Source organism: Aplysia californica, unplaced genomic scaffold, assembly GCF_000002075.1.
Source record: "Aplysia californica isolate F4 #8 unplaced genomic scaffold, AplCal3.0 scaffold00236, whole genome shotgun sequence".
NCBI classification, from domain to species: domain Eukaryota; kingdom Metazoa; phylum Mollusca; class Gastropoda; order Aplysiida; family Aplysiidae; genus Aplysia; species Aplysia californica.
Window position 1 is genome coordinate 439,718 of NW_004797506.1, and position 10,847 is coordinate 450,564.

At 41.6% G+C, this 10,847-nt stretch overlaps 1 protein-coding gene across 1 annotated transcript in view; it reads right to left on the reverse strand.

Annotated features, from left to right (window-relative positions):
* LOC101856187 (substance-P receptor) overlaps positions 1–10,369 on the reverse strand; it is a gene marked incomplete in the record, with an annotated part of 145,689 nt that extends 135,320 nt beyond the window's left edge. Inside the window, 1 exon segment of the mRNA XM_013083495.2 lies at positions 10,245–10,369.
* Between the last annotated feature and the right edge of the window lie 478 nt (positions 10,370–10,847).

Sequence of the window (10,847 nt, forward strand, 5' to 3'; positions counted from 1 at the left end):
TGCTGATAAAATAATACATGTGTCTGTGCTGCTCAAGACAGTCTCAATCTTAATTTTGTAAGCTACAAAGAGGCCAATTTGGCAATTTAAGGGATGCCTATATTCCTTCTCAGGAGTGTCGATGGATTTGTCCATGGGACTGACGTCATCGCTAGGCCAAAGACCGCCGTGTGTTTGGCCTACGAAGTTCCGGAAGTGACGACTTGATGGGAGGGGAGACAATTTAAAGTTACGAGCCGGCGCGATAACAAACGTGAAGGAATGAGGCTCTGTCGCGACAAACAAACAGAAGTGAATCCTACTTCTCTATTTGAGCACCTTCAAATCGGCAAGGTGCTTTTTGAATGTTGATACATGTTTGTTTGGATTTACTTAATACTGAATGAAAATCATCATCAGCAAAAAATCTCCTGTCAACAGTCCAGCTGAAAAAAATCTGACCGGCACCGCCGGTCTTGCCCAGTTAACAAACCGCCCCTGCTCAATTCCCTCAAGGCAACAATTTTTGCTATGAAGGCTAACTGTTTTCGCCCAGAAAAGCTAGAAATTTAACCTTCGACGAATCCTTCAAGGGGGCATAACTAAAACATCCTTGAAGCGATTCGGTAATCCCAGGACGTGTACATTCATGAGCAAAAATTAACCATACACTACAAGAAGATTCATTCAATAAGAATACACCCTCGACACCTCAAGCGCAGGTTTATAAAGGTATAGTCGATGATTTAAAAAAGAACGTTTTTTTCAGATTTTCAAAGAAGAGTTCTTTTTCAATAATCTTTGGTCTCTATCTATGCCTACAAGATATTGATTTTTCCCAATAATATAATTAAATGTGTTGCTCAAGCAGTATCAAAAAGTATAGATGTCGCTACGGTTTTTTAATCGAAAATTTCCCTAGTTTTCTCAAACAGAAGAGTGGTCCACCTTTCATTATACCTGGATACCTGGCTCGAAGGTTGACGTGCAATGGCCATTGCCTACGGTCGCTAGCTGCTGCAGAAAATGATCTATATTGTGCCAATGGGGGTGTAAAAACATCTGCATAAAATAATCGATAACAACAAAGGTCTACGCGCATCACTGTGAACCCACAAGGCGACAAACACAGTTAAACACACTGTCGCTGCTGGGGTCACGGAAAATACACAAAGGCAAAACAAAGGTACGATGGACCTTCCTGCGGAAATGCTGACGGGTCACTGAGGAACGTCATAGACTTTTCACACCTTGGAAGGTGTGAAAAACGTCAGAGCTACTCCGGAAACGTCCATTTGGTAACATTTACATACTGTTAGCAGAAGCATAAAAGGAGAGAGAGAGAGAGAGAGAGAGAGAGAGAGAGAGAGAGAGAGAGAGAGAGAGAGAGAGAGAGAGAGAGAGAGAGAGAGAGAGAGAGAGAGGGGAGTGGAAGAGGGGGGGGGGGAGGGGGAAGATAACAGATAAATAGATAGATAGATAGATAGATAGATAGATAGATAGATAGATAGATAGATAGATAGATAGATAGATAGATAGATATAGATAGATAGATAGATAGATAGATAGATAGATAGATAGATAGATAGATATAGATAGATAGATAGATTGATAGATAGATAGATAGATGTGATGACCAGAAAATGTTCGTTAATAAAACAACGCTGATAAAACCGTTATGAATAAGGGCACAAACACCAACGTTTGCCAAAACGTGGAGCATCACTCCGGATTCATTATGATGAAATTACTATAAATATATCGATCCCAAACAAAATTACACGTACGTTCAAAATGCCTCTCCTTTCGAGTAAGACACATTCTGACACACTTGGTGAAATTGGGAATCACTCGTTGACACTGCCTGGGGGAAATCTCCCTTGTGCCTTCCGTGATGGTTCCTCTCAAGTCCTGAATACTCTCGAAGGTTTTCTCACACACTTTGCCACCCCCCCCCCCCAAGATGAAAGTCCAGTGGACCCAGGTCCGAACTGTTTTGGGTCCAGTTGTGGTCAATGCCCTGACTGACTGGTTACCAAAAAGGTTGCTGGTCCAGAGCAGAGCAACCCTGTAGACAGAGGACACCAGGTGCAACTCTATCTTGCTGAAAGTGGTGGTTCTGTCTCTCTTCATCTTCCTCTACAAATACTTTCGAGCTTCTCTAGAAATTTGGTAGGATGATGATATATCGGTCAGGTGATGACATGCTGATGTTAAACGAGAGAAAAAAGCCCCGATGATACCCTGGTAGCTGCCCTCATCATAACCTTTGATCATGCAGGTCTTTCTCGCAAAATTCACCGGGCTTCGCTAATCCCTAGTAAACATACTTTTTGTTATTTCCGTAGCCGTTGGGGTAGAAATAGGCATGGTCAGAGAACCAGAGCCATTGGATAAAAGTTTTATCATAATGAAGCTGGTCGAGGGGCCAACGACACATACCCATCCTAGCAACTACGTTTGCTTCAGAGAGTCGTCGGTGACCTTGGATTTTGCAGTTTTCAACCTCAAATCAATCTTCAATATTAAAATGAGTGTCAAATTAATATTCTCTACTAATCCCAGCCTCAAGAATACGACACGATTTAGGTCTCTGTGGTGCATCGATCACCGAATCACTGACTACCCTTACCTTTACAGGAATACTTTGTTTCAGAGGCTACCCATTGTCTGTTACTCGGCACTAGGAATTGAGTTCTTATTTTCTATGAATCCAAACCTTTCTAATCTTGCAGCCCATTTCAAAGTGAACCTTTCACTTCAAACTACATGGTTGTTTTCAGGTGCAAATAATGCACAGATCGATCTTGGAGATATTATTTGGTGATAGATTCTACATCTTCATGGCAAAACTCATGCTGTTCAGGGTTGCAACAGTCAGGAAAATAAAACAAACTATAATCCGAATGCATGTTCTAGCTTTCTGTTTAGTAATTTTGGTATCAATAGAGTCATAAACAAAGAGGTTATTAACATTTCTTTTTTTTCTTTTTAGAACTTTTTTCTGGTCAGCAGTAAATAAAAGAGAGAGAGAGAGTGAGTGAGTGAGTGAGAGAGAGAGAGAGAGAGAGAGAGAGAGAGAGAGAGAGAGAGAGAGAGAGAAAGATATATTGGAGGGCGATAAAATTATCTTCCTGCTAGAACAGGACCTTTGAATGGAAAGTCCTTCTTCGATTGGACGGAGCCAAGAACCTGGGGACCCTTGAAAACTCCCCGAACAACCCCAGTTGTAGAACGCCCCATTGCGAATTTGAACAAGGGTCATTCGCACTTTAGCTCCGTACGATACCACCCGCGATCACGGCACGCCAATAGGGACTCATCGTTGACGCCCACATGTTCGAAAGGAAAAAGAAACAGAAAAGCTATTCTTCGTACCTGAAAACTTTCCGAGGGGTGTAGAAAAGCTAGGTGTTAGACCAGGTACAAGGTTCCATCAATTAGTTATGTGTTATGATGTTGGGCAACGGTGGGAGCTACTCTCAGATTCCATAAATGTTGTTTGTTCTTTTGAGTAAAAAGAAGCACATCGACACAATAACCGTCATTTAATTCATGGAAAGAGCAACACAGACAACTCATACAGAAGGAAGAAAGAGAAGACGCATGCCCTATACTCCAACAACTTGCACCTTTTTTAAAAATACATTTTTACGGCGCTCGCAACTGCATAAGGTCATATGAGCGCGCGGGACACATTAAATATTTTCAGTTTGGTAGGAATTAATTTTTATTATTACCCGGGTGGTGGCTGAAGCCTGCTCTAATCGATTTTGGACCACCCAGGTCTTTAACATGCGCAACTTGCACACGGGACCTCCAAGATTTTATGCCCTAATTCGAGGAGGCTAGGAGTTATATCTTACTTACCATAAAATCATGGGCGTGATTGAAAGGCAACAGTAAAGAGGAGACAAGGAGAAGAAGAAAAAAGGGTCAGGCGCCCAGAGAAGGGCAAGGTTTGAGTGGAGACAAAAGCAGACTGCAGAACATAGTTAGAGAGCAGGAAAGGAGATGAAAGGAGAATAATTTAGAGAAAATGTTTTTCCCGTCTCTGTCAGTTTTTGAACCTGTGACTTATTGAATAAGAGGCAAACACCGTAACCCCTAGACCACGAGAACCCCCTACTTGCACTCTAAAATCTCAGAACGCAGAAAAAATAAAATCCTTTGTGGAACTCCCCCCCCCCTCCCTATTCCCCCACGCAACCACACACTCGGTCTTTTCATACATTAATAATGAGCAAGCACTCTTGGGCACGGTGTGCGTAATCTGCCCATAGCTCTGTGTGACCCCCCCCCCCCCCCTTCCACGACCCTGAGCTATAAATGATGAGATTGACTTGAGTTCTTATTCAAAAATTAGTTACAAGGCGAAAAGCAATAACAGGTATGAACGATATGCGCACAAACAAATACTACGGCTTTTTTTAAATAGTGGGATCTTGTCTGGGATAGTCAGGATTCCCTCGCAGAAAAAGAAGGGGGACAAGGGTTGGGGGGAGGGGAGGGTGTTGTTGCTGATATGGTTAATATTTAGGCTGTACATTTCATAACCAGGATACTATTTTGTTTTTTAACAAAATGCTGCGCAAAATTAGAAATTTTATTTTGTTAAATTGTCAACCAACAATATTTCAAATTACCTATTATCCAAAAGTGTGTCCTTAATGAAACATAACTCAGGGCTTTCAATATTACTTCTCCCTTGAACGGTTGTGGACCACATATTGCCTTGATCGGTTTCATTTGCATATTATTCTTTTTTACATTTCTCTAAAGCACATCCCGGATTTTCCTACGGGAAAACGAAGCAGCCTCTCCCTATGCCGTAACTGATATTTTGGGTGAGGCCCGCACGGTGGACAGAGGGGAAACCTGTTCGCAGCTTCAAGTCACACGTACGTGATGACGTCACCTGTGGAAAGCCAATACTCGTCTCGTGCCTCTGTCTGTACTTACTTGATAACCACGAGGTACGCTCGGACGTGAAATCCCTCTTTACAGGGCGCTCATTGAGTGGAAGAAGTCAGTGTGCGAGTTCATCGCCCCTGTCAACATTACATGTATTAGGTTATTCAAGAGACGGGACCTCCGAATTCAACGTACGTCTCCGATAGGACCAAGTCAAATAAGTTGAGAGTCTTTAAAACTCCACCTGAGTTCAAGAACACCCAGTCTGCGATTCGAACTAGAACCGCTCCGTTGTCTAGCACGATACTAACGGAGCGCCCTTGTTGAGTGATGTATTATAACTTTGTCAATGCCTTTAATTTGGTAAAAATTAAATATTTAAGCCTCTTCGACCAATTTCAGATCTTTTTGAGGCGGGTTGCTTCGACACTGCCTCACATGGCCAAACGGGATGAAAGGGATACAGTATCTCCGCAGATTGATATAGATAAATGACTTGGAAATCGAACTCACCTTTTCTGTTTACAAAGGCGAAAAGCTTAACCGTCACACCATAGACGTCGGTGTTCACACCTTGCACCGGAAGAATGATACAATGTACCTTGTGCTGGTTTTATTGTTGCGGTGCGGAAAAGGTTAAAGGGGACTGTTACGTACTTTATTTCCGTTAACATTGAAGAAGGCATTGTACAACGCCAGGTACTAGAAAGATACAAATCCGCAGTTGAAGCTGATAATAGCAGGCACTGCACTCACACTCTATCGTAATGCAATTATCACTGGGTCTGTCCAACACTGGTACTTGCTATAGCTCTTAAGTTGTGGCGTATTGAAGGTAGATCTATTTCTGACAAAGACGTTCAATACCGCTTTAGGCGGCAGCTGTGACGTCACCACACACACACACAGCATGGCAAGCGTAGATAACTGTGACTGAACAGATATCTAAATTAACTGACTCATGAGATTGAAAATGTAAACAAAGCGGTTTTCTCCCCTCTGCCATCGCGAAACACATGTCCCATATATATATACACATTTTCTCACGTAATGTTCTGAAGGAAAGCAAGACCTTAATGCCTCTTCATCGTGAACCCCGAGAACATTTTTTCTTTACCTCTTAAAGAAAGCATAGGCTAAATACGGACAAACATTCCCCCAAAACATTTATTGACTTAGATTTATGTTCATTTGATAATGATAATAATATTAATAATAATAATAATAATAATAATAATAATAATAATAATAATAATAATAATAATAATAATAATAAATAGCATTTGTATAGCGCATATCCCCGCTCAACAGCAGGCTATATGCGCTTTACACTATATTATTACCCCAGCAGACCATAGAACACTCCGAAACATTCTCATCTTCCCGGGAAGCATACAGTGCAAGCAGCTGATTAAGCGCTCAAACACTAACCATTTCAGAGGCATGTGCATTGGTGCTGAGATGTCAGATTCAGGAACTTAGTACGACGATAAGTCAAATTTATTAACAACCAAAAGAAGGGGGGGAAAAGGGGGGGGGGGGTGGTGTCTATGACTGTTTTCATATTTCACTATTGTCTCGATCTTTGTTTGACCTCATTTCTCCCATTGCCACATACATGTAATACGCTCAGCTGATATCTGGACAGAAAACCGGCGTCTTTCCGTATTAGGCCTTGATGTATATATATACAGGTCCTTTTATAGTTTAAGATCAGTTACTTTATTTCGTGTAATTAATAAGTCCACCATTAGAGAAAACTTACAAATAATCTTGATCAAGATCTCTAAACAAGTTTTAATCTGTTTAGCTGTTCTAAATACTTATGCTAATGTGAGTGATAGCTGAAATTACTCTCCTTTCCACGCCGGTTTGCACACCTATGCGCAACATAAGAATGCAGTGCATCATCGCTATTGCTAAACAAAACTACGACTGGCGTTCTTGCCCTCAACGGAATATCTGGCACGCTTGTTGTCCCTTCTGGGGACTCTAGTACTATTATTATATATTGCTATACAAATCTCATAGATTTCTGACAAACATTCCATACGAAAGCACAAATGCAAAGCAACAACTTTAAGATTAGAAGAGGTCAACATTGAGAAAAGCTATCGAATCAGTACGTGCTTCAACCGACCGTATTCCAATTGACCTCGATCATTGTTTGGTCAATGAAAAAATCCCCCCACACACAGAGAGAGAGAGTGAGAGAGAGAGAAAGAGAGAGAAAAAGAGAAAGAGAGAGAGAGAGAGAGAGAGATGGGGAGAGATTGAGAGGGGGGATGGGGTATGGTGAAGGCAGGCAACGAGACATCGTTACTGCCGAGTCTCTGTTAAAGTCAGCTACCCCCTCACGAAGTATGAGTTGATATTTAGAAATTTGATCATGGAAATTCAATTTAGAAGGACTTCGCTCTCTCCAATGACATTCCTTTCGAAGAGCTTTTAGAAATAATAAGGTGAACATCTCGCGTTTGTAATGCTGACCATACTGTGGTAATGTGATCATATTTTTTTAAAAGGAGGCTATAATACGATAGCCAAAAGTCTATTTTCGAGTTGTCTCGTAAACAGCGTCTTAAGTCCCGCAGAGCTCACTTCTCCAATCTTTTATAATGTAAGTGTTTCCTACTCCCCCCATCGACACAATCTAGATAATTTGGGAGGCGGGCTTCCAACACTGCTAGTCAGGGTCAATGCAGGCTGAAAGGGATTCAACATCCCAGCAAAAATGACCGAGATACTCGATTTAAAAAAATACTCCTCACTCGAATCGGGAATCGAACATGGGTCTCCTGTGTGCGGTAGCAAAGCACCTAACCGCTATCCCACAGACTCTGGTCTCCAGTCTGCTCAACAGAGACGGGAAAACTAAATATAAAAAAGACCCCCTTTGTCCGTTGTTTGATGGGAAACAGTATTGAAACTGCTCAACACTCGTTATGTGAAAGGCGTCACTTAAGGATTTTCGGCTGCGCTTTCGCATGCGATTTTCAGTTATTTCAAGTGAATCGTGGTCTCTGTCCGTTGTAATAGGTAAGTCTGAAAGAGTCTATCATCTATGCAACACTGATGTAAAAATGTTCGGCTGGTTTGGTTTTTAATTAAGTGTAGCTGAAACAACTAGAAGCGCATCGACACAATTAAGGTCATTTAGAGCGGAGGGAAATCAATATAGACCTAGGTAGAAACAACATAGGGAAAGAGAAAAAAGTAGGACCAGTCAATGAGGCCCTCATTCACCCATTCAGCTGTTTTGTTTCTTTGTTAGTTTTATTGTTTGTTGTTGTTGTTGCTTCTGCTGCTGCCGCTGGGTTTGTTGTTGTTGTTTCTTTGCTATTGTTGTTGGTGCTGTTGTTGTTGATTCTTGAGGAGCAGGGCAGAGACAGTAGAACGCACACAGCAGATACATCCCCCCTTCCCCTTTCCTTTACTAAAAAACAAAAACAAAACAAAACAAAACAAACTAACAAACAAACTCACCCCCCCCAAAAAAAAGTAAGAAAAACGTTAAAAAGTACCCATGTTCAAAGATCAATAAAGAATCCAAGCTGAAAAGAATTTAGCGCTCATTTCATATTACAACCTTAGCGTGCTGAGCCCAGAGCCTCCACTTTGGCGCAAGTCTATTCTAAAGTAGTTCAGTTCAAGAAAGTCGTATGCCATATTTGTCAAAAATCGACTTTTTACGTTCTTTCCGTGACAGCAGTTCTTTCTCTGTCAGTCTCATATCTTTTCGATGTGAGGATAGGACTGCCGTATTTACCTTCAGTTCCTCATGTCAAAAAGATATTGTGACGGAGAAAGATCTTCGGCCTCAGGAAAGCAAAAAAACAAAAAAACAACAAAAACAAATAAACACAAAAAAACAGTCGATTTAAGGGGAGAAAAATTGGTAAACAGGTTTTTTGAAATAAACCGTAGAAAGATAAAGAACACGAAGAGACTTAACACAAAACAGTACGGTATAGTTAGTGGCACCGTTAACCTCTGAGCGCACACAAAGCCGTCCGTCTACCTTGCACACCTAACAGACACGCTGAAACATTCACAGAGGGACCAAACATTCAACAATTTGTCTAGGAATAAAGAAAAGCATAAAACAGCTAGACTGACAGATTGTCATGTAGAAGGGGAAAAAACCCAACAAAACAAGCGAAAACTATGTCGTGAATGCACAATGGTTATTCTGCAAAGATTAAACCAAACTTTACAAAGGGTCAGTCAGACTGATCTTAGGCCGTTTTTTTGCCAACTTGTGCGATATAATCAATTCGAAGGCGAGTTAGTTATGATGCTGGACGGTGGGGATCACCATATTAGTGAATGGTTTTTATGTAAGGCTCCGCATGGAAATACATGTCACATGTGGGTAGATGGTAAAAATTGTTTTAGCCTCTTAAAGATGAAAAAAAAAGTGGGCGCTGGCTATAACAAAAAGGTTGACAAGCACTGGTCTAGAACAAGGCTCATTTCACAACAAATACTTAAAATAAATGCACCAAATGTCCGAGAACAGTTTGTATAATGTTGATTTCATAAAGTTAATATGGAAATCATTTTGTTAACTCAAAAAGCTAAAGAGAAGTAATTAATCAAAATCTAGATGTATCTATTTTGCGCTGCTGAACGGAAAACGTTTTCCTCAAACTATATCTTGTTATCATCTCACCCTCACTATTCAAGGTAGATCAGAGTATCATAACAACTAGAAACAAGAAGCTCTTTATTTCCAGAGGAAAAATAAATGATCGTTCTAGTTCTTCCTGCACTCACCGTTTTCATGATATCATTTTTGTCAACAAAACCTCAAACACCCCTATCACCTCAAACACCCGGCCCTATCTTTTTTTGAAAATCGCGTATCATCATAGCCACAGTCAAGTGGAGTTATTGTTTGTAGGGACAAAATGGGTTAGAGAAAACATTTGAGTTTATGAGTTTATTGTCTTCATAAGGACCGCCCCCCCCCCCTAAACATACACGTCCCAACAATAAAAAGTGCGACAGGTATGTGAGGCCTTTCTTACTTATTTCCATCGCGATATTGAGGTGGAAACGAGTCAACAACGAGTGATGTACCAGAGCCCTCCCCCCCCCCTCGGCCTTGTAGGCCTATGTGTCGGACACACAAATAGGCTGAAGAGGCAGTCATGATGCCAGGCAGAAACTCCATCATATCAATAGAAAAGAATAAGGGATGGACAAAGTTTTGTAGTTGTACCGCCTCCTAAGAATACCTTTCTAAGAATATAAGAACATTATTGTGTGACCTATTACGTTGCAGTGAGGTCGGAAAAAAGCGAAGAGAAAAGACAACACAGAAAGTTAGTACGTGTTTACTGCACCTTGAGAAGATCGGAAGAGACAACAAGTGGAAGTATCCTGTTTCAGCACTTGTTCCTCCGCCTGTGCCAACCGCAGATCAATTAATACTTCAAAGCGCCGAAAGCCGGAGAGCGCAGTTTACGCCACAGCTGCCACCAACTCTGTGGGCCGCGGTCATGAAGCAGGCACGAGCCCCGCCGCGCGGACACTTGAGGGAGGGAGAGGCGGCGGATTACCGCGGGCGGGGGCGCGCAGCGTCAAGACGGTCCTAGTTTGAGCGAGCGGAAAAGTGACGGACGCGACAAGGATGCCTGCAGGTAAATCGTGAGAACTTCGGGGGCCACACGCCAACTGTCTTCGTTGTGAGCACGCGCAGCTCGAAGCCTGCAACAACAGATTGCTACGAGCATAATATATGTGAGGCGTGCAGACAAAATAATTTACCTCTCGTAATCCACAATGGAGATTTTAGCCCAAAATCGACACTAGGGTCAAATTTGTACATTTTCTATTGATGCCATCTTCTTTATCCATAACAAGCCTTTTATTATTTCATAATATTTATAAATTGTAAAAACTTCACCGATAAGCGTGACGCATTTTTTTCCATTGGGCTCAAATCC